General features: G+C 44.4%; 1 long non-coding RNA gene across 2 annotated transcripts in view; it reads left to right on the top strand.

Annotated features, from left to right (window-relative positions):
• The window catches only part of LOC146811207 (uncharacterized), a 181,458-nt gene that overhangs the window by 70,930 nt on the left and 89,770 nt on the right, over nt 1–20,758 (top strand). Inside the window, exon 3 of one of the 2 annotated variants that reach the window (XR_014965794.1) lies at nt 12,745–12,768. The exons of the other annotated variant lie outside the window; for it this stretch is intronic. This is a non-coding gene — a long non-coding RNA (uncharacterized LOC146811207). The remainder of the gene's footprint in view (nt 1–12,744; nt 12,769–20,758) is intronic. 2 annotated transcript variants of the gene reach the window in all.

Below are 20,758 nucleotides of genomic sequence, written 5' to 3'. Positions count from 1 at the left end.
AGGGCAGAAAGGTTTCTGTAAAGCAATAAGTAATTGACCTACGTAATCACTCTGCAGTTCACAGGTACACTCAACATATGCCGTGAGGCATTTAACCACACACAATTTCTGATGGTGAGGAAAAGCAGGATGGCAGATACATTGCAAAGCAGTTTTTGTACGTCTTAAAATAGTAAAAGTCACCCCGGATAGAGTATATACTCTACCTGTTAAGTTCAGAGCTCTTACATCCAAAGAACGTCTGCATGAAACTAAACATAAAAGAAGCGTTAGCTTTGGAGACAACTGTTCATGAGAAAGATCTTCGTTAACAGGCCAAGACCTAAGAAAACCCAAATCCACATCAATATGCCATATAAAAGAATACTTTGATTGAGTGGGAAGACGATCCAAATACCTCTAAGTAACTTGCACACCAATGGATGCTCACCTACAGGTTTACCATCTAAATGGGGGTGACCAGCAGAAATAGTTGTTAACCGTCCGATAGGCAAGACCCTGAATGGCCAAATTAGGTAGTAAATTCTCAATCATATGAACACCTGCTTCCAAAGAGTCCACATTTTGTTCATTACACCAACATTCCCATTGGCACCAAGTTGCCTCATGTTGCTTTTGTGTAGAGGGAGCCCAAGATTGTGACAAAAAGAACATAGCGTCCTGCAAAACGCCTGGCACTTGCCAGCATCACCTGAAAGTATCCACACCATGAGGATTAAGATCCCCTGTGACACCAATGGATGTGGTAGACCCATCGGGTAGGAGAGCAGATCTGGAATTGGGAGAATCCACACCAATGGTGCGCAAGATAGCGACATTGCTACAGAAAGCTAAGGCTGGGCCTTGCAACAAGGGGTCACTAAGACTAGATTCGCCTCCTGCAGACTCACCTGTGAGAGTACCCTCCCGATCATCACGAAGGGGAGAAAAGCGTGCAGAAGTCCCGTCATCAACGACTGGAGAAAAGTATCAGAGGCAAACGCAAGAAGGTCCAACCTCCAAGAATAAAAGATCGGAGATGCTCATTCAGACGGGATGCAAAGAAATCTATCGAGCACGGACTAACGGTGGGTGGAGCTTGCGCAGTGCTACTCTACAGAATTTCGCAGAGTTACTAAGTAACCCAGTGAAATTCTGCAGAGTTCTGTGGCGTGGCAGAGTGCCACCCCATGCCCCTCCCTCCACCCCCACACCTGGCCACTAAAGCCCCGGCTGCCTGCACCCCCTCGCGTTAAATCCCTGGCCCCCTCCCCCTCCCCATAAGTCCCCAGCCCCCCTGCCCCCTCCTGCTAAAGTCCCGGCCCCCTCCCGCATAGCAAAATTCTAAAGTAAAGACAGTGAGACACTTACCTTTGTGGCAAATCAGAGTCCTCTGTCCTGGTGCTAGGTTGCCCTGGTCCCACTTCCGCTGCTTGTTGAGAATTTCAGGAAGAACTGCAGTGCGCATGGCGTACTGCGTGAAGGTATGCCTGACCTATAGGTCAGGCATTCCTTCAGCGGAAGTAGAGCCAGAGAGGCCCAGCAGCAGGAGCAGGGCAGAGAACACCGATTTGCCACGAAGGTGAGTGTCCTCTGGACCAGTGAACTTAGCTCCGCTGCGTAGGCGGAGTTTTTAAAAACTTCGCACTCCAAGTGTAGTGTGGAGTTACTAAAGCTCCGCAAACTTAGCTGGCTGAGTGGAGTTCACCGCCCGCCCTAGCACAGACCCCAGAGCTGATTCAGCTCGTGAAAGATTTATGGGTGAAGTTGTCAATCACTGGAATGGCATAGGAAGCAAGAGCACCAGTCCGTGATAAAATTGGACTGACCTGGAACATATTCTGCCGTCACCAATATTTAGTGTTCTAGAAAATGATGCCAGAATGCTTTGGCAATCTGTACAAGAAGACTGTATCTTGTTCCACCCAGATGGTTGATATACCATACTGCCGACACGTTGTCCATTCTAAGAAAAATGCAACAAATCATCTTTCACAGGAATAGAGTGTGAACCGCAAATTACCCTGCCAATAGCTCCAGACAGTTAATATGGAAAAGAAGATTGTCCGGGGACCATTTGCCCCCCGTCTCCACTGGGCCACACCTGGCCTTGCAGCCCCACTGGCTGGCAACAGATTTTATTATCACTTCCAGAACCGAAGCAAAGCTCGCTCTGCTGTTCCAGGCATCCATGTGACCCAGCCACCAGGACATCTCTGTTCTGGCCTTGTCCGATAGCTATATTCACTCCTAATAGGATAATTCCTGTTGGAGATGTAAGATCTTCAATCTCTGAAGGGCCCTGTAATGCAGGAAATATTGCTTTGTTGGAAGATGCTAAAAGGTCCACATGACGAGCCAGGATCCTCATTGATATATTCAGAGAGGCATGCTATCTTCGTAACTATTTCTTGCTAGACATCCTTTTCTTCAACGGCAACAAGAGTTGGGCCTAGACAGAATCTACTTGAAAACCCAGGAACTCTAGAGTCTGGAAAAGAACCATAACTGACTTCTCCGAAATGATGACCAATCCCTGATCCTGAAGGAGCTAGGCCCCGCCCAAGGGAGATGAAGAAGAACCGTGCACCTGCTCTGCACCATGACGAGAATGTTGGCTAGATAAATATTCAATCATACTCCCCACTCCCAGAGATACTGGACCACCAGCCTAAGCACCTTGGTAAAAAACCAGGGATCTGAGGACAGACCAAAATGCAGGGTGGCAAACTCGTACCAAAGGTGGCGCCATTGAAACTGAAGATACCTCCAATCAGGGGAAGATAAGGACTGCCAAATAAGCATCCTTGAGGTCTAACTTGCCCATCCTATCTCCCTCATGCTAATGATCATTGAGATGGTGTATGTCTTGAAGTAGCAATACACTATAAAAGAGTTGAAATATTTGAGATTTAGGACTAGCCAAAAGTTGAACCTGTAAATGTGGATCAGTCTGTACTGTAGCCCTTTTTGAATGGAGCGCTTGAATTTAGTCGTCTATGAAATTGCTCTCTACTTTTAAAAAAGAAGAGGAGTTGGGAGCATCGCCTGCCGGGGATTGAGTAACACTCCAATCTGAACCATTGGCAACACCTCTGGGTGTTGAGTGATAATCTCCGAATTGTGCAGATACAACTGTAATGGTCGCTTAACCAAGGGCTCAGAGGCCGGATTAACTCTTATCTGCTTAAGTGGACTCGGCGGCATTGCTACCACCCTGATAGCTGCCTCACTGGGTGCAGCCACCACCTCCTCGATTGTAGTTGGGGTAGAAGTTGGAAGATTCAGAGGGAGCACCTCTTCCCCTCTGATAGTAACCTCTAGAAGCCTGGTTGAATCCACGGCGCGGCCTTGAAAGCGCCAGGCCCTGGTAAACAGGCCACCCTGGAATAACCTCTTCATAGAAGTCTGGGCCTTGTCCAAGGCATAGAACATGGAAACATAATTTCTGGGTTTTCTACAAAGTTGTCACCAAATAACAAGCCATTCGCCATAGTGTCCGCCTTCATAGTGGCCAACTCTGCCAGTCTCATATTAATCAGATTAGAAATTATTTACTATGCTTGGTGGACATAGCACAGTTATTGTTGCCAAAGAGGCACAATGCTCTTTGGGCCCATTTGAGGATTTCACGCATATCCAACTGTGAACTAGATTCCTTCTCCTGAACAGCCAGTTCTAAATTCTCTGTGAGAGGGATGGGAATGTCAAGCAATGTATCTTGGCATCTAGGCCATGCCCTCTCCAGAACCTTTTTGGGGTTATTTCGTGATCTTCTTAAGGAAGGTCCCCAATGTTAGTATATAATTCTGGCAGTTCCACAAACTTTGGGAGGAGATATGGTATAGGGCTTTCCAACCTCAGTGTACTGCACACCTCACACTCAAAGCCCTTGTGCAGACTGTTCTGAACATAGTGCACCACCACCATACAGGGCACCGATTCTGTGGATCGATGATGAACAATAATTTCTGGTTCAAAGTCCAGGGGCCATATGTAGGTAAAACGCGTTTTGCGATTCCCAAATTGCGATTTTTAGGGAATCGCATTTAGAGAATTGCAAAACGCAATGTAGGTAGGATTAGCAAAATATTTTGCGAATCCCACATATTCCTTATTTGCAAATCGCAAATTGAGATTAACAAATAAGGAATACCTTGCCATTCATTCCTATAGGCTAGAAGGCCCATAGGAATGGATAGGAAGACATTCTCAATTTGCGATTGCAATTTCAAGGTTGCAAGGGTGTCAATAGGACACCCTTTTGCACCCCTGAAATAAACATGTGTGCACATGTGGCGCACATACATGTGCTAAGGGCATGTATGTGTGCCACATGGCACTTTGAAAAATGCAAAAAAGTGCATTTTTCAAAGAAATCGCAAATTACCACCAACCTGAGGTTGGTGGTAATATGCGATTCCTTAAGCCAAAATCGCACAACTTGGGTGCTTCCTACATTGCATTTAAGGAATCACAATTTGGGATTCCTTAAATGCATTCGCAAAATAAGGATTCACAAATTTTGGGATTCCCTATTTTGCGTGTGGGTTTTTGTGTGCTAAATAGCACACTGCCCAAATTGCGATCGCAAATGCTGAAATTCTGCGAATTTCAGAATTTACGATCACAATTTGGCTTCCTACATATGGCCCCAGGTTCTTATGACCTACCCATGGTAAATTAGCAGTGTCATGGTGCATCTTGCATTTGCGTTATGACACCGGCTGTGGATGATATTTGGGAATGTCAGATCAGAAGGTGGGGAAGAGGTGAGGAGTTGAATCCAGCGAGATCCCCGAAGGACCCTGGGATGAAATGCTCCCATACTCATGGTCCTGAAGGACAGAGGCCGCAATCTGAGAGAGGATAGGATGTCTAAACTAAAAGAGGAAACTCCACCTGAGGCTCTATGGGAGAAGCCCATGTCATTGGTTGCAACATTGCCGGCACAGGAAACTCCAAGGAACCCAGGGAACCCTCCCAACTCTTGCAGTCTATATTGGAATAAGGGTTAGTAGAAGTCTTCAAAGCTCTGATTAGGGCTCAACTAACTGAATCCTGCATATGAGTACCAAGTGCTTCCACCAACTTCTCTTCCACCTGGAGCTCGTGAGGCACTTCTGTGTATTCCATATATCCTTCATCAACATGATACACCATGCTGCTTTAAGGAAAAATGCCGTGAGGGGCTAGAAGAGGTTTGGGGGATATAAGCCCCAGAGTAGGTGTAATAAAGCCTAACAGGCAGAAATCGGGCAGAAAATCCCTTAATTTGCTTTTTTTCAGCCATTCTCAGGGGACTGGAGTTTTTAAAAGTGTTGCACGCAGCGTGCAAAGCTGTTCGAATACTCCCAGGACCCCAGTCGGCTTTGCATGCATGAAGAGGACTGTTTCCTTGATCCAAGTGGACCCCCCGCTCTTATTCCCCACTTCCGCTCCACACTGGAAGGTGATGGGCAGTGTTAAAACAATGAGCCCTGTAGAGCAGAACCTGCTCCTTCACCACAACAATACCAAAATACTACAAGCAATTATGAAAAATATTGTGCATGTAAATAAGCAATATCAATATATATGAAGTCACTTAGCTTGGCAACTGCAACAGCAAAGAAAGAGGAAGGACAATGGTAATGTTGACATTTATAGGGAAGCATGACCCCTGAGAATGGATGGGACATTGGATTATTGGAGCTCATGGAATATGCAGTTTAAAGTTTTAAGTGTTTTGGCTGCTGTGAATTTCACAGTTAAGAAATAGATGCATAATACAAAGCCTTCATTTCTAACGTAGAATCTGTATGTTTTTCTGACTACAGAGTTTGCACTGCAATAGGATGTAGTCCCTATATGGTTACAAACAAGATATTACAGCATCTTAAAAACTATGTACGTGGAAAAGCCAGATGGCAACAACATATACATTGCCCAAAATGTAAAGCAAAAGCTACAGTAACAAGGCTGTCACTGTACATTTAGTGGTACAGAATAGATCAAAATTAATTTTGAATTCAAGGCGAACTGGAAGTTTTTTAACCATTTGTGCCTGCATGTAATTTAATGAACCGGAGAGCTCACAACATACCTATATGTGAAATTAATGTGAAAAACGCTAATAGTCAAGATAAATTAAGCAGTGCTGCAATGGGTTTAGGAAGCAGCTGACCGAAGTGAGTTTTGCCTCCCAGGAAGTTAGGGTAAATGGAACAGCCCAGTTGGCAAATGGTCTATTTTCGGACTACATGTCCTCAGTAGACAGCCCAACATAAATTCTGCCATTTTGAGATGAGGAGCACTATTTTGGGAGGTGACAAAGCAGTTGCAGTAGATAATCTAGCATTCTCTTCCTCCCACTCTAAAAAGAGGCTAGTCACTAGTGTGTCAGTAGGTCTATTTGGCCAGTTTTGTAGGGGACAGGTGCACAGGGTAGGGTTATGTATATGTTTGTCTCTGGAAACAGATGCGTGGCAGTTGGCAGATAAGTTATCATGGTTATAGATTTAGATTATTGTTGGGCAAATAGGTAAGCAGGAAAATGGGAGATGTCAATAAAAGTGCTCCTGGAGGAAACAAGAAATAAATGGTAAGATGCAGGATTTGTAGATAGTTAGATGTTAATAGATGTAGGGAAAGTGGTAAGAGAGATAGAAGTCAACAGTTCAATAACAGGGTAGAGGTTAGACAGTTTACAAGATGAATATGTAAAGGAGGGTGCGAAGCTTAGGGGTGGGGGTAAGCGGTCATAGGTAACTGGTTGTATAGTGAGGCCTTGTTTTGTGAGGTGAAGACCAAGGGCCTTCAGGTTGTAATGTGAACCGGTTTTCAATAAAGCAGCCTTTTACACATGATAAACAGAGTTTGAGGTCTGTGCTGCTCCCATTTTTCCCAATCTGAATGCTAATACTTAGAGCAAATGACTTGTGTTATATGGTGGCTGCTAAACCAAACTTGATGTATGTGATAATGAGGTGTAGTCTAAAAGTGGACAAATCTCTTACGACAGCGTATTACTGGGTGATGGTAGAATGTTTAAAAGAAACATATCATTTCCAACTTGTCATTCAGACCATTTGGGGAAAGACTGTCCAAATACTTAATCCAAAATCTTTCCCCCTACGAGAGAGCCTTCTGTATGTTAGTGTCTGTATTAACAATGATATTTTTGATGACAATAATATGAAGACGAGTTATGTTACAGTGGTGGTCCAACCAGGAAATTACAAGACTACAATTTCTGTTCCTCAGGATCGCATAACTATTCATCATCTTCCTCAGAAGAGGGGGAAGGATTGATTACACCTTGTTCAAATGCTGCCAGCACCAGACCCTCCACATGTTCAGCTGAATCCCCTGGAAGGCTACCGTGCCTGCCCCTCTGTTGGAATTGAGTCGCTGGAAAGTCAGAGCTCACAGATATCTTACTGCCACCCAGATTAGAGACCAGCACTGATTCGGCCGTTTGATCCAGGTCCTCACCCTGATCGCTATCCAGGAGGTCAGAAAAGGAAAACAAAGCCTCTTGGCCATCCCTCTATGGCCACCTGCTCCAAACTGCCAGTTCACAGAAACTGAGAAGCTTGAAGAAGCTGTGATATAGATTGTGAGCTCAAAGTCGTGGGAGGTCCTGCTTCAGAATGGAGAGGGTGTCCACAGCCAGCAGGCGATACCGGCAAATCACATTGAGGTGTTAAGCTAAAGATGGGGAGCCTACTTATCACTAGAAGATGTAACTTCCTTAAGGGCAGAGGGAGGGGGGTTACTCACATATGCGTCAGGCAGGCTGAAATACTAGCCCAGGTCCATGGTTGCTGTAGCAGCATTCAGAGGCAGACCAGTTCTTAAAAATGCATACATTGTGCAGTACAGGGTAACCGAGTATCTTTTGCAGATCCTGTAATTCCAATCTCATCTGAGGTGGATGAGCCTAATAGAACCTCCACTTTTTCGTGAGTGTTTCAAAGAGGGAACAGAAGATGTAGGTGCTTTATCTCCTTTCAATCCACTGCAGGTATTCACCGAGCCATTGCCCCCCTTAACCGGTATTAGGCATCTTTTCTCCAGCTTAGGGGAGACATAGGCACCTGCTTCGCATAATTTCTTTGTGGGCATCATGCCCGAGATCCTTATAGTGTCTTTTCTGCCTCCCTTCCTTAGTGACCAGGAATTTTTCTTCTGTGTGGCCTCTATTCTTACCACCCACATTCAAAGTATTTGCCACCCAGCTAAAAATGGTGAAAAAGGCTGTCCTGTAGCAGAGATACTGCAGCTGGGAATTCTCGTCTGCAACAATGTTGCCCTGCAGCCTGGAGACAAAGCCACACCCCCTGTACCTTGGGAGGGTAACAACTGGATTGCCCCCCACCGGGCTGAAAATCAGAGTTCACGCTCCCCCTCCTTTTCTGATATGCAAGGCGAGATAGCCAAAATAGCAGAGGGCCAATATCACGCCGTCATACTCCGGTGCTGGCTTCTCGGCAAAAGTCAATCAGCACCCCAATGCTGGCAGCTTCTGTCCTCATCGTTGCCAGCTGCTGAGCCGGGCAAAATCTGCTAGATACCAAAAGCAGAGAGAAGGTGAGGAATCCCTGTTCAGAGGCCGATGGTAAGTCACTAGTAGATGGGCAAGAAACTGGTGATCCAGGGTGGCTTGACGGAGGAACTCAAGCCCGCATTGATGAGCCGGGAGGGTTCACGAGCACCTGATCTCAGCAGCAGTCTAACCACTGGACAACATCTTTTATGCCTAACTGTGTCTGAAATCACTCAAGCAAATTGCTCTCCCTGAGGGCAGCTCCCCCATATATGCCATCTTAATTTTCTTATTTGGATGTGGAGGTGGATATCCATCTGCTATTGGTTACCCCCTGGCTCATTCGCCACAGGCTCCCTGACTCTGGGGGCTTCCATCCACTACTTCTATAACACAGAGAGGACTATCGGAAGGACTCGCTAGCTTTGAAGGCTGCAAATCTTAAGACTCAAGTGGTTCTCCTGAAGCTTTCTAAAAACATGGATATAGTTCAGTCAGGATTAAGCTTTCTTTTAAGATGTTCAGAAGGTAGTGGAAACTAATAGCTCAGAGCTTACGCAGCATGAAAGGCAGATCCCTAATTTATTTTCAAGGGAAGCGGACTTGGAAAATCGGTCTTGTAGGAACAACTTGCAGGTGTTAGGGATTCCTGAGGAGGCTGAACGGGATGATACCTGAGGTTTCATTGTTCGTCTGTTCTGAGAAGTCTTCCCTGCACTGGACAATTGGGATGGGGATGGGGATTGTATGATCCAACATCCACACCTTTTCCCATTTTGACTACCCAATAAGCCCTCCAGGTATCCTCAGGCTATATTGATCTTCATTCTTTGGCAATGGATCTTCAGGGTGGCCACTCCTAAGCAGCCAGTGAAAGCCAGCAGCATCAACCTTTTTGTTTGATCAGATTTCTGCGACCAAAAAGTCATGAGGCGCTAGCAGATCCGTGAACACACTCCAGCACTACAGAAACTTGGGACCTGTGTAGCTTTTTTGTCCCACTAAGTATTTGGGGCAACATGTTTCATAATTTGAATTTGACTTTGAGCAAGGATGCTTACAGCTGTAAAAACTGTTATCAGAATATTTGCATATATCTTTTTTTACAAGCTGTATAGTGGAGGAGTAGCTCCTGGATCTTATGGAATAATAAGAGCAGGTAGTATTGGTGGCGGTCCTGTCCAACAGCTACATATCCTCTCATGGAACATTAATGGGGTTACATCACTACAAAAACAGAAACTGATAAAGGAGGAACTCAATACACTCTGGCCTCAAATTTTCTGTCTTCAGGAGACTCATCTCTCTCAGACGGAAGGTCTACCATTGAAATAGCTTAACTATCAGATGCTATCACTCTCTTTCTACTCTTCTGCTCAGATGGGAGTCACACTCTTAGTTTGGGATAGCAGGTGGGGGGTACTGCAACTAAAGATGGATCCAGGGGGGTGTTGGCTGATAGCTACTATTCAGAAGGATCGTAATCAGCTCACAATTTGTGTTTTGTACGGCCCGAATACAGATGATCCAAAGGTCTTTGACTTTCTCTTATCTGAACTTAATCTGTGGACCCCGCCTTTTATCATCTGTGGTGATTTTAATGTGTGATGCTATGCCCTAAAACGACATGGATCCAGATGTATCAAAGGGTTATAACTATTTTGTGTCAATGGAAAAATGTGTTCATACATATGGCCCATGGTATCCCAGCATGTATCCTCTGAAAATGTTCTGATGATCCTGCTCGACGGGTCAAGTATTGGCTCCAAGGCGCAGTTCTCCAGTTACTATCTTCATATGTGTTGGTAGAATATTGGTGGTGTAAGCATCGTCGAGATTCGGGGTTTATATTTTACTCTGTACACCTCAAAGCTTCATCCAGGCTGGTAAAAAATTTTGCTAGCAGTACTTTGGTTTCTTCCTGAAGTATTATTTATAATGTGAGGGTCCTTTCAGATCATAACTCTCTGTCATTATTTATGACATTAGAAGGGGGCAATCAGACATTAGTCCCTCGTAGGTGGGCATTTGAATGCAAGCTTTTGTTGGAATATGGTCATTTTAGTTCTATGAAGTCACATTTAAGTGTATTTCTTATATTCAATATTGGAAAAGCTTCGCTCCCGGTGGTTTGGCATCCTCTTAAGGCCTTGTGTCGAGGACAGACTCTCCAATTTGCCTCCCGTCGATGTAAGGTGGAAATGACAGAGAAAATGTTGGCCAGACAGGCTCTCAATGCTTTAGAAACTGATCTGAGTTGAGTTATTGTCTAAAGGTTGAGTATGGGCCATGGGCCGATCAGCTGTGGGAGCAGGCTACTATTCATAGAGCCTCTCTTAGAAAACAATTCCTACCCAGTGATCCAAGTTGGAGTTACCCATCAGCCATGGGGAGGATAATGACGATATTAGCTCTCTGAGCAGACACCACTAGAATTATATATTACTTTCTTTCTGTACCTTGAACCAGTTTTGATGGATTTCTTTAATTCTCTTGATTTGCTGGATAACGTTTTTGAGTTGTGGAGGGAAACAAACATTGTTATCTTCTCTAAATAGGGGAAAGATTCCCCAGTTTGAGGGTCATGACATCCTATCTCACTAATCAAAACTAATTCAAAGATTTATACATCGGTCCTAGCTAATCGGCTGTCCGGTATTATTGAGGATTTGGTAGATCCAAACTAGCATTGTTTCATCCCAGGATGGGAAACAACATCTTATGTCAATACTGCTATCACGGCGCTGGAGGTAGCTTTAGTCGGGGTCAGTAAATTTGCATGTATGTCTGTACGCGGAGGAGGCCTTTGATAGGGTCTCTTGGTTCTTCCTATGGGGGGTCATGGAGACTGCAGGCTTAGGACCAGTTTTTTTTTGCAAGAGTTAGACGTCTCTACTCAGGTCTCAAGGCTAGCTTATGTAGTAGGGGAAGCCATCAGATCTCATTTCTACAGTCCATAGGACCTGGCAGTGGTGTCCTCTCTCCACTCAATTATTCGCTCTTTCTATTGATCCGTTTATTTACTCCCTCAAATGATCGTTAGAGATACAACCCTTTAGACTTCATCATTCTGAGGTGAAGATTTTAGCTTACATGGACTACATTGCCGTTTTGACCCCTTCCCTGGGGTGGTCTACAAGCTCTGCTGGAGGATGCTCAGTCATTTGGAGAAGTTGCCCATAGCAAGTTGAACCAATGTAGTCTCTCCAGATCAGGACTGGAGGTGGGTCCAGTCTCTGGTATATCTTGAGGTTACCTTAACTCTAAACACTTTTGAGATCAAAGAAAATAACTACAGTAAGCTGTTTCACCATTCTGTGGAGGTGTTTCTTAAGTGGATTGCATTTGGGGCTCATCAGTCGCTGTAATCTTATTAAAATGATTATTCTTCCTTGATATGTTTATTTTTTTTAGCAGAATTCAATTTTTGCTACTGCTTGTTTTATTTTATGAAAATTGAGTCATTATGGTAGAAGTTTATTTGGTCTTAAGTAAACTGGGGTGAATTTCTAAGTTGAGGATCATCGCAGTTCCAAAGTTGTTCATTTTGGGATAGTTACCAGCTATCCCAGTTTGTCTATCTAGGTTACATTTTTTCTCTATCACGTGAGCTAGGCTGGTGCTGGAAAGATTCTGGCTTTCCAGCGGGGCCCAGGATCCCTAGATATTGTGGTGGGATTTTTTTAACGTAAATCAGCTGAAAATGGTGCTAATCAAGAATGACCCTCTGAGGAAATAGTTAGGCCAGATCTAGGATCTAGTTCGGGGGTGGTTGAGGGAGGTTGCTACGCCTCAGGACCGTTCTACCTTCTGTGTAGTGTTTTAAGGTTCCCACTTTGCTCTCCTTCATCCATTCTTGATTTATCTTTTTTTTTGGCTTGCTAATTTTACCAAAACATGTAAGTTTTGATTTGGAATTCTTTATTTTTTATTAGATTACCCCTTTCTCTCTTTCATTTGCATGATAAATTGTTTCAATTTGTATTCTTGTGCTTGGCTTTTATTATGAAAAAATGGTTCTAACTAGCTTTTATTTTCTGTCATCCAGACCTTCGCTTTCTTCTTTTTTATCTTGCCCACATACAGTAAGCCACAAGGGTGTTTGACACAATAATTTTTTTTTCTGAGTTACAATCTTCTGAATGGTGTAATTTGATAAGCTTGCCTGTTTTGGGGTGTGATGTATTACCTGTGATGAAATAATTGTTTTTCTACTTCTTTTTTCATCTATAAAGTTATTTCCTCTAAAAGAATGTATGGTAAGCAAAATAGTATTTGGCAGTATATTGTTTTGTTTATTCACCTACAGCTACCCCTGATGAACGGTGTATTTACCCGAAATTCATTGGTTTTCTACAACAAACTGTCATTGCAATAGTCACATTCACCTGACTTCATACTGATTGCGCATAGAATGTGAAGCAACATTTGCATGACACTTCAACTCAAAGAATTATGTACAACAATTTTGCATAAGGTTATTAATAAATAATAAATAATGTATGTTAGCATTTGACCTTTGTTTAAACTACTTATTTTGGAATATGTTGTGTTAACCATTAGCCCACAGGCTTATTTGCTGTGTGCTTTGATTCTAGTCAACTGTTGGGTTTTCTAGTCTCATTGAATTTTTCATGATACAGGCAGGTTCCGTTCCAAAGCAGCACACATTCATCATTTATCTTGTTAATTCTCATTTCAACTGTAAAACTTGAGTGCACAGTATTATTATAATTGTTTCCAAACATTCCTTCTCTTGCCCGTTCATGTAACACCAGCTGTCTTGCTGATTTGCATCAAATAATGATAAATCTAGTCCTAGGTGCCAGCAGGGCTTCATATCTGAAGAAATGGGACAGAGTGTTGGAGAACATTTTAGTGTCTGTCGGACAGCAGTTCCTGAAGAGAGAGAGTTAATGCAGTATTGTTTGAATCAAAATGGGAGATACCGCACCAAAAACAGGGGAATAAGGATTTCCTTGACAATTCAAAGCTTCTTCTGGGTTACAACATATATGCCAGACTAAGACACTGATTGTCGTTTCCTAAATACTAGGAGTGCTGGGACCAATAATTCCTTAACAAACTGACTGAAAAAGAACTGCAGCTACCCCTGGTGTTCTGGTCTTCTTTTAATATAGGCTATCCCTTTCTGACTAAGAAATGGGGAAATCATGGCTGTGAGGTGAAGGAATTTTGGGTTCATGGTGGGATGATTCAGTTGCATTGTCTTCTGTCTATAAATTAGATACTCTGCAAATTAATGAGAAGTTTCAGACCTCCATGAGTATTTTCAGGCTGTTGTGTCTATTGAAACATTAAATCAAATGTCCAGAGAGAGTGTTGAGAACAGAAAAAGAAACAAATGGGAGGTGCACAATAGCTGCAGCTGATGTGTAGAAATTGATCAAGGCACAAATAGTAATACAAAGTAGCAGAACTATAGTAAGCGGTATCATCTCTGTGTTTCATAATCTACCCATGCTAGTGGAACCAGACATTAAGGAGATTATTTACAAGTATCCTCGAGCCACCCATATGTCACTTTTTCCAATGTTAAAAGTGACACCGGCGGCCCAAGTGGCTTGTAAATAAGCCCCTAATATTTATTCTCAAGTTAAACAAATCTTGTGTGAACAAAAATACAGTTGATTGTATAAATATGTAGATAGTTGAAGAAAAAAATTGATAATGATCTTTTGTGCTGTTCAAAAAGTGATTGAACAAATCTGGAAGTCTAGGTATGGCATACCTGCAGAGTAGTACATAAGTTCAACTTCTTCTTGTTTATATACATTTCTTATTGTAAAAAGATCAAGGCATTCCTTTCCACTATTGTTCCTTGTACAGTTCTTATATAGATCGTTAGAAAGACATTTAGGGGAATATTGATGGACGTCTTGCGTCATGTTTGCACCACTCAAAGTGGTACATGTGTTACGCAAGTCTCTAAGTCAGATTTATGAAACCCCAAAAAGCCACTTTGTGTGGCTTTAAATAGCTTAAAAGATTTGGAGTAAGGCAACGCAGAGCAATTTGCTACATTGCCTTACTCTGCTCAAGGGAGGAATTTCATGGGGGTTGGGGTGGGTGTTCCGACGCAACTCCCATGGTTTTTGACACATTCCAAAAGTTACACGGACTTAAACACCTGGAAATGTGCCAAAATCTTACACCTCCACAGGTGAGGCATAATGAGGGTAAATATATTTTGTCTCACAGTTTTTTCCTCTTTCTTTGTGGTCTGCATTCTGCAGCACACATAGAAAAAGGGAAAAGAGCAGTGGCACTTCCACTATTGAGGAGGACTGTCACTCTCCCCCTATCAGCCTCAAAACGTTAAAAGTAAAACGATAATAAAAGTGTTTATTATCGTTCTACTTTTTGTATAGTAGCCGAGGCTTGAAGGCGTGGCCATAATGGAGGGGGAGTGGTGGGCAGGGCACTTTAGTCGGTCCACATGTTGATTTGGCTGGCCATTTAAGGCCGGTCAAATCATCATGCGTAGTAAAGCTCTCTCCAACTTCAGCTACCTTGCTGGGATGGAGAGCGAATGCCCAGTCTCCCAGTATCAATAGGGGTGCAAATCCTTGGGCTCAGGCCAATCCTGATGCTTCTTTCAGCATTTTATGACATCAGTGTCAGAATTGGCTGGAGGGGATTCAGGGAGCCTGTGCAGAGCAGAAAAGTGGAGATGCAGCAGGTAAGTTAATATTTTTTTATTTTTTGGTCTCCTTTGTGTCACTTTTGTTTGTCCTCCCTCCCTCACTCCCTTCCCCACCACGCCACTCTGCTGGGGCATGAGTTGCTACTGAGGGATACGACTCTCAGGATTGTTTGAGTGCAGGAAGGTGCCCCTTTAAGCACAAAAACAAGCCTGTATGCAACTGAGGCCCCTTTGCACCATGGCGCAAGGGTGCCTGCATTTGCGCTAGGCTGCCAAAATGGTGGCAGCACAAGGGAAAAGGATAGGAATGTATTGGATAAATATGGTGCATTCCTGCCCTTTCCTTGTGAAGCAGGGCAGCACTGCAAGGGGACTTGCTGCCTGCCCTCTGACACTAAACTAGTAAATATGACCCTTGGTATCTAAGCAGTGCATTACAATGTACATAAATATTCATTGTAAAGAGAATGAGTACAGCATTGGCCCTCAAGCTTTTCTATTAAACTCGCTACCGCCTATGAAAGATAATTTGGCCAGGAACTTTCAAATGAAAAATTAGATCAACTGTTGCCTTAAAATTAATGATATATTTCAAGCAAAATAATCCCCATAGTGGAATTTTTGGGGTATTTCCTAAAGGAAAAGGACAAAACCCTGATATTCAGTGTCACTCTCTATTTGCTCAAAGAAAAATATATGCAAATTAAAAAATTGTGAATAAGCCAAACAGTGGCATATGTGTGGTTGTGGGGTGGCCAGGAAGGGGGTCGTAAAAGGAAAGTCTAAAATTATCTGTGGTATGTGAAATTAAAAAAATTGTAAGAAATAGAACAAAAATGTCCAAAGGACGGGAAACTTCTTTAAGACTTGTTTTATTTAGATTAACCATTTCACTTTAAGGCCAGCAGTTGTCACATTGAGTGCTAATTTTACTTTTTCTGGCCTCCTCATTTATCGTCCTCCTGGCCCATAAAAAACCTTCAGAGAAGCCCTGATAAACACTGTCATGGCACTGGCTCTCCAGACTGCCAATTTTAACATTATAGGTGATCTGAACCTCCATTTAGAGCTACAAGAATCCTCGGAGATTGTCAGCTTTCTGGGGGACCTGGCAGCCTGTCAGTTGATTCAACTGACCCCCAGTGCCACACACAGAGCGGGACACCTCCTTGACCCTATTTTCTCTAATCTAGAGTCACTGGAAGTTCTATTACCTCTTCCTATGATCTGGACAGATCATTTTCTCATCCTGATGCAGCTAACGATAGCTAGCCAAAAGCCCCAGCCTAATCAACATCCCTCATTAAAACGGCCCTGGCATAAACTGAATCAAGCAGACCTCCTCACAGCCGTGAGCGCAAAGCCCCTGGTAAAAGCCGCAAACATGGAAGAGGCTAACACGATCTTCCAAAGGTGGATAATACAAGCCTTAGATACATGCATTCCCCTGAAACTTACTCATTCTAAAAGCACTCAGGCCAACGCCTGGTTTAATGAAGACCTAACCCTTGCTAAGAAGAACTGCAAGATCTTGGAGGAGATAATATGACCCCCAGGCCAAAGCATGATATAGAGCAGCCATTAAATCCTACCATAAGCTGGTGTGCAAAGCCAGAGCAGCTCATTATTCCAGCCTGATTAGCACAAGTACCAACCGCAGTAAATTTATATTCTATCTACTGAAAGATTTGATTTCTTCTCCAGGGGAATCGGGCAACATTATTTCCTCCAGCAAACACTGTGAGGAGCTGGCAACCTTCTTCTTGAAGAAAGTCGATGTAGGAGAGTGGCATTGACTGCATAGTTGCCCCCAACTTTTTGCTGATGTTTTGACTGTTTTATGACACTAGCCAGGCTGTGGTCCTGCTATCCAGGACCCCAGCCTATCTGATTCTTCTCTAAACTGATGTGAGTACCCTAGGTACCTTCCAATTGGATACTGAGGACACCCTATCAGCCCCTTGTAGATGGTACCCTAGGAACCCAGGGCATGGGTCCCTCAGAGGCCTACCAGGGGCTGCAGCACTGATTGTGCCAACCCTGGGACAGCCATACCAAATTACACCACCAGACCACTACTTTAGTCTGGATAAGGTGGTGCTTGCACTCCTTACAGGGATATAGGTCTCCTATATCCCACTTAATACAACACATATATTCTCATAGGTCACCCCTAAAGCAGGCCTTGCTAATCCTACAAGGCAGGGTGCTGAGATATGTGTGAGGGGGGACCCCTACCTGAGTAAGGCCCCTCTGCAAGCTTCGAAAAATCATTGCTGGGTTGTTTGTAGTGTAGCCATACCATATACTCTTAACCACATTATAAGTATATCGCAATAGCGTGATAACTTGAGAATGGCTACACAGAACCATATCGTGTTTGGTGTCAAACAAGTAGGAATCATACCCCCAATCCAGCCATGGGACTGAGGGCATGATTCCCCCCTGCTAGAGGGGCGATATGGGAAAAGCGGCAGAATTTAGACACCAATTTAAAAAAGTGCACACGTAGTACAAAATGGATGATACCCGCCACCCACACGACTCTGGCTGCCTGTTGCTGGGCAGAACTCCAGCCACGGCAGCTGGACAATAGGGATCCTGTTGCAGGGAGGTGTTCCCACCTCCCCAGACATACTATGTGGATTGGAACTGGGTGGGTGCACCATAGGATGCCTTTCAGAGTTGCACGTAGGCTTCTCCAGTGCCTACATTCTGCATACACCGCCTGGAACCGGTTCAGGGGCATCCTGTCCCCTGCCCAGGTGGGAAACACACAAAGGGGAGAGGGTGTAGCCACCCTTTTCCCTCTTGACCTCTCATTGGTGGGCTCTGATCTGGACACTCCCCTAATCTTTGGATAAAGGTGAATACTGGGTCCCCAGGGCCTCAGATTATTCTTGAACTTCACAGACTTGAACTTCGACTTGCTGCCGCACAGCTACCTGAAGAAATTTCCCTTGGGGTAAAGGAGTTACCCCCCTGCTTGGCAGGCACCTGAAACACTGCAAGTGACCTGGTTGGAACCTCGCTGCTCCTTCGGACATCACGACTCTTTCCTACCTTGAGGTGGGTTTCCAAGTACCCCAGAGGCCATTGAGTGTGCACAGCAAAGCTCAGCACCGTGGACCCCGTGGGTGCCGAGATCCTTAATACCCCAGGACACCGGCCACCTCTTGCACAGCACTCGACCCCGACAAGTGGGGAAGTTGTGCTTTGGCCCTAACCTGCTCCAGCAACCCGTGGGCGCATCTTTACGCACGCCAAATTGCCGCCTCCAGCGGTCCCTTGTCTCTCGACTTGTGGGCCCTAGCAGAGGTCAATCTTCGAATCCAAGAGTTCCCCGGGTTGCTACAGGCCTGCTCTTCAGTCTCCTTGCTGGAGACCTCGCTCAGACCCCGTGGGTCTGCACCAGTAGCAGTTTTGTGTTTCCTGCGTGGGTTGCAGTTGCCAAGGCTTAGTGGATCCAATCCGGACACTAACACCGCAGTGACCCTCATCCTTTCTGCAACAGTTGCCCTCCAGAAGCTGGCCTTCCTTGACACCTCCTGGACCCCGTGGCTGATGATCCAAGCTACACCTCTTCTACCTGGAAGCACCCAACATTGAAGGGCTCCTTCTCTTGAGCCCCCTGGTCACTGTGCCGTGACCCAGACTCTGTCCCCTCTGCTTTCAGGTCCTTCTCTACAAGATCTACATTTTCATTCTTCATGACAACGATGACGCTTCTTGCTAGCAGCAGTTCTTTACGTTTTGCCATTGAAAATCAGCCCGCGACCCGACATCGAAAACGACCTATGCACCCGGCTTCCCTAGGGCAGGTAACAGTGGTACCTCGGTACTCTCGTGGGTGTGGGCCCTTCAAAAGCTTAACTCTAAAGTATTGAACTTGAACTCCTGCTAGAAGTGTTTTTAAACTTGTAAAATTCAACCGCGACATTCTCCATAGGCTTTAATAGAGATCCCGACAGTAGCTTTAGCCACTGCACGCTTCTCCCATGTGTCCCCTTCCTCACTACCTTGGGTGGTTTCACAAGGGGCCAGCGACCCTAAATGCACTAGGCATTGTCTGTAGAATTGTCGTGGTTCTTATACCACTTTTTTGATATATGGTTTGGTCCCCCCCTGGGGCCCTGTGATTCCAGTGCTATTTATTGTAACTATCAATGCGTGTTTGAATTGTATCTTTACCTCTAGCCTCATAAAGAGACTAGTGGGGTTATTCCTAGAATAAATACATATATTTTATATATACCTGTGTGGACTACTGTTTCATTTGGTTATTCAAGAGGTTATCTTTGGTAAAACAATAAGCTTAACAATCCTTCAAAACTTAGCCTGAAGGCTGCTCTCCACAGCTCCCACTAGGGTAGCTTTCTTTAAAGGTTGTCTTTAACCTATCACCATAAGAGTTGAATAGGACTGGTACAAGGTGTCCCCTATAACTAGAGGACAGCATATGCCAGGCCAACTTCTCACAGTCGAGGATATCTACCAAAAGTTCGATCATGACACATCCTCCAGTGCTTGCGGGAAGAATGGATATATTGGCTCAGAGACTGCCCTCCTTGCATCTCTTCCTTCTATTCCCCTGAAGGAATTAAAGAAATTAGTGGCCAAAATTTAATCTGGATCTCCAGACGATCCCCTCAAACCAGATGCTTTCAGGAAAATTCAACAAGGTCTTCTACCTGAGTGTCTGGAGTTACTTAATCTATCTCTCTCCACAGCGGTGGTGCCTAAGTCATGGAAGCATGCAAAAGTAGTTCCTTTACTCAAGAAACCAACACTTGACATGTCTAAATCAGAGAACTACCTCCCGATTTCATTGCTTCCTTTCCTTTCTAAAATTCTGGAAGCACATGTGAACTCTACACTAACACAGTTCCTAGAATCTAATCATATACTTGAGAGCTCACAGAACGGGTTCCGACCATGATACAGCACCGAATCAGCTCTATTGGCAGTGGTACAACAACTCAAGTCCGCGCTGGATGCCGGCAGCACATCAGCGTTGGTGCTGCTGGATCTAAGCGCGGCATTTGATACGGTGTCCCATGAAATACTGCTCCTCCGTTTGGAGGAGATAGGAATTGGGAATAAAGCTCTAGCATGGTTCTTCTCCTTCCTGGCCGACCGGACCTTTCAGGTGACCTCCCCCCTTTTCTCCTCCCATGTCCACACCCTCCATTACGGGGTTCCCCAGGGCTCTGCATTGAGCCCTACGCTCTTCAATATATATCTGAGCCCTTTGGCACGGATGGCCAAAGCACAAGGAATCTCCCTGGTGTCATACGCCGATGACACCCAACTAGTGATTGCCCTGTCCAATGATCCCAAGCAAGATAAAATAACATTTAAAGAAAACATCTCTGCAATTGCAGAATGGATGACAGCCAACTTTCTACAATTGAACTCTAGCAAATCAGCGATTCTCCTGGTCGGCAAAGAGTCTCATCTTTGAACGAACGTATGGTGGCCCCAGGCACTTGGTGATCTCCCTGATCCTAAACCTGCGGTGAAAATCTTGGGCTTCATAGTTGATAAAAACCTTAACTTTGAAACACATGCCAAATCAGTGG

The sequence above is a fragment of the Triturus cristatus genome, chromosome 7, assembly GCF_964204655.1.
Source record: "Triturus cristatus chromosome 7, aTriCri1.1, whole genome shotgun sequence".
NCBI lineage: Eukaryota > Metazoa > Chordata > Amphibia > Caudata > Salamandridae > Triturus > Triturus cristatus.
This window is presented reverse-complemented; position numbering and strand designations above follow the sequence as displayed.